This window comes from Mandrillus leucophaeus, unplaced genomic scaffold, assembly GCF_000951045.1.
Source record: "Mandrillus leucophaeus isolate KB7577 unplaced genomic scaffold, Mleu.le_1.0 Scaffold356, whole genome shotgun sequence".
Lineage (NCBI taxonomy): Eukaryota > Metazoa > Chordata > Mammalia > Primates > Cercopithecidae > Mandrillus > Mandrillus leucophaeus.
Genome location: NW_012103765.1, coordinates 2,369,349 through 2,373,268, shown reverse-complemented (window position 1 = coordinate 2,373,268; position 3,920 = coordinate 2,369,349). Strand labels below are relative to the sequence as shown.

General features: G+C 45.1%; 1 pseudogene across 1 annotated transcript; it reads left to right on the top strand.

Moving 5' to 3' along the window:
* The first annotated feature begins 2,480 nt into the window (after nt 1-2,480).
* Nucleotides 2,481-3,594, top strand: LOC105546356 (annotated as a pseudogene). The gene has a single exon (XR_001007080.1). The product of XR_001007080.1 is annotated as a 60S ribosomal protein L13a pseudogene (transcript).
* Nucleotides 3,595-3,920: the final 326 nt, after the last annotated feature.

Below are 3,920 nucleotides of genomic sequence, written 5' to 3'. Positions count from 1 at the left end.
GTGGGTGACGAGAAGGAGAGAAGAGCTTCAGCCCTTTGGGGAGCCCAGGCCTAGGAGCTCCCCAAGCCAGGGCTGTTACACCCTCTTTGGGTGTCTGCAGTTCCTAGTGTCTGCAAGCTTCTGGGTGCCACCACGTTCCCCTCATCCAGATGCAGGTGCTTGCAGCAGAAGCCACGTGCAGTACATCTGGTCCAGTTGCAGCCTCACATGGAGCAGACACCTGTGCTGGTACCTGGAGCTGCCTGCCTAGCTGCAGCAGCCTGTGTGCCTGGCTGTATGCAGTGGCCAGGCCCTGTGCTCACTTGCCCACACACCCCTCACCACTCCAAACCTGGCTCACCCTTGGCAGGTGTGGGATATGAGCAGGTAGCATGAGCTGAGCACAGCCTGCCAAGCTGAGTGGGCCCAACGAGCCCAGTGGGCATGAGCAACACTCAGGCAGAAGACACTGCCAGCCACAGATGTTTCCAGCTGGTGAAGTGACACCCCAGGGGTCCCGTGACACTAACAGGTATGTAGTGGTATCATTATAGTTTTGGTTGGAACGAGTAATGATGTTGAGCTTCTTTTCATGTGTTTATTTGCAATTCATACATCTTTGGTGAAAAGGCTGTTCAAATCTTTTGACAATCTTAAAAATTGAGTTGTTAGTTTTTGTATTGTTTTGAGTTCTTAATATATTCTTGGATACAAGTTCTTTATTAGATATGTGATTTGAAAATCTTTTCTCAAAGTCTAAGTCTTTGCTTTTCACAGAATCTGATTCTTCAGTTCACTGTTTAAGCAACCCCAGCACAGTCCAGGTCTGGGAAACTGTGACAGGTGATGTTTAGAATTATGTCCCTGAGACTCTGCAACATCTGCAGGCATCATCCCACTCTGCAGTCCTGTTCACTGAATGTCTTGGGCTAGCATAACCTATTTACAAAAGAGGTCACATTCTGAGGTACTAGCAGTTAGGATTTCAACACATGAATATTTGTGGGGGACACCTCAATTCTTAACAATAGGCAATTGCATGTAGTTCAACCTAACACAAACTTTAGATCAGTCTCCCTGTTTTTAGTTCCTGACTTCCTGATAGCTTCTGCTTTGGATTGACTTGACAATTCCAGATGAGTCACTTTTCTGGGTTCTGTGGAAGGTTACTTTAAAATGCTAATGTTTTTAGAATGATGCACAGCAGTAGAGAACTCAGAAGTCAAATGTAGTTGGTAGATTGTTCCACACACTTGGGGTGCAAGGAAAAAACATATTAGCCTGTTTTACAAATAAAATTAGGTATAGCTCTGTGCCTGTGTTAGCAATAAATCCAATATCAATGAGGATGACTCTGCCACCATTCTCAGGTCTTGGAATATGTTTAATTGCCTGGCATCTGGAAAGTGGTAATGGAACCTGGTCCTTAGTCCGTGATTGTTCTCGGATTGCTCTCCTACATGCTGCTCCTATTGAGCTTGGGTTGACTTACTCTGCCAGCTCAGGGAGTATTTGTAACTAGCACTGTTAATTGTTTGCCTAATATCCATTTCTTCTTCTTACTTGCCAGGGTAGCTCAGATTTTGTTTAGGGTGACCACATGCCCAGCCCGAGGTGTCCATCACAGCTAGACTAGGTCATGTGACCTAATCCTGATACAAAGGAAGAGTGCTGTGAAAGCTTTTGGAAAACTTTTTGTTTTGCTGTTAGAAAGAACAGATGGAGCTGGTATCTTTCCCTCTTTGTTTCTACTTTGAATGTGGATGTGATACTTAGAGTTTGGACTGTCATTTTGTGATCACATGAAGAACTATCATTTTGCATTTATCTGTCAGCAAAGGGAAAGACAGGACAGCACGACTGATTTGTTGAAATTGAGTTGTCTTTAAAAAATCTTTAGTCTGTTGGTAACCATGATTAGTTTTTTGGGATGTGTGAAGATCCATTCAGAAATCTCCTTTAAAGAAATTCTCCCTTATTTAGAAATTCAGTTTAATGTCAAGACAATAGAATTTGGATTTAGAACTCCTGGGTTGGCCATGGCTTTATCATTTACTAATGTGAAAACTGGACAAGCCACTAACCTCTTTGAACCTTAATTTCCTCATCTGTGCAATATGAAAATGTTGCTTGGTATCCAGATGAACTGTGGAAAAAATGATTATAGAGAAAAATAAGTGATATAATTTTCATTAAAATAACTTGTTTATGATGAGACTTTATATAATCATTAATATTTTGTCATATCTAATTATTATGACAAAATAATTATTTTGCATTTGTGGAAAACTATGAGATTGAATAATAACAGCTCATATGCACTGAGAGATTCTTTGCATCAGTTACAGTTCTTAGGCCTTTACGGATTAACTCATTAATCATCACAACTACCCCGTGAGGTGATTAGTATTTAGAGTCCATTGCAGAGAGGAGGAACTGAGGCAAAAGAGGTTAATCCTCTTTAAAAGGTTAGTCCCCCCTTCCCCAGGTAGCTGCGGAAGATGGCGGAGGTACAGGTCCTGGTGCTCAATGGTCGAGGCCATCTCCTGGGCCCCCTGGCGGCCATCGCAGCTAAACAGGCACTGCTGGTCCAGAAGGTGGTGGTCCTATGCTGCCAAGGTATCAACATTTCTGGCCATTTCTACAGAAACAAGTTGAAGTACCCAGCTTTCCTCCGCAAGCGGATGAACACCAACACTTCCAGAGTCCCCTACCACTTCCAGGCCCCCAGCCACATCCTCTGGCAGACCGTGCGAGACTTGCTGCCGTGCGAGATCAAGGGAGGCCAGGCCGCCCTGGACCGCCTCCAGGTGTTTGACGGCATCCCACCGCCCTACGACAAGAAAAAGAGGATGGTGGTTCCTGCTGCCCTCAAGGTTGTGTGTCTGAAGCCTACAAGAAAGTTTGCTTGTCTGGGGTGCCTGGCTCAGGAGGTTGGCTGGAAGTACCAGGCAGTGACAGCCACCCTAGAGAAAAGGAAAGAGAAAGCCAAGATCCACTACCGGAAGAAGAAACAGCTCATGAGGCTACGGAAACAGGCTGAGAAGAACGTGGAGAAGAAAATTGACAAATACACAGAGGTCCTCAAGACCCACTGACTCCTGGTCTGAGTCCAGTAAAGACTGTTAAATCCTCATGCATGGCCTGCCCTTCCTCCATCGTTGCCCTGGAATGTGCGGGACCCAGGGGCAGCAGCGGTCCAGGTGCCACAGGCAGCCTGGGACATAGGAAGCTGGCAGCAAGGGAAGGGTCTTAGTCACTGCCTCCTGAGGTTGCCTGAAAGCTCTCAGAGAATTGTGGAGGTGTCATTTATCTATGACCAGTAGGAAGGGCAACCAGTTACTGTTAGCAAAGGGAGCCAGAAGAGAGGGGTTGGAGGGCCCTGCCTTGTGAGTGGGGCATCTGTTGGACTTTCCACCTGCTCATGTACTCTGCAGCTGTTAGAATGTGCAAGCGCTTGGGGACAGCATGAGCTTGGTGTTGTACACACGGTATTTCTAGAAGCAGAAATAGACTGGGAAGATGCGCAACCAAGGGGTTACAGGCATTGCCCGTGCTCCTCACCTGCATTTTGTAATAAGAAATAAATTGCTTTTAAAGAAAGAAAGAAAAAAATGTTAATCCCTGCCCCACACAAGACCGAAATCATTTGTTATCTTCTCTCTCCACAGAACACTCTCCCCAAATCTATTTTCTAACACTTCCCTGTGATGTCAGAGAGTAATCTCCCTCCCCTTCCTTTATAGTCTTTTCACCAGGGCTCTACATCCCTTCCCGCTGTGTCTAATTAAAACTCTCACTGTCCTGAATTCCCTCTCACTCCATATTGTCCCTGGGTTCCCATATTTATAGGTTTTGTTTCTTACCCATTCAGAAATTTATAGGAGTTCATTAAAAATAGAGAAACTGCTTGACTCTGCTGTTTCTTTTATCTCCCTCCT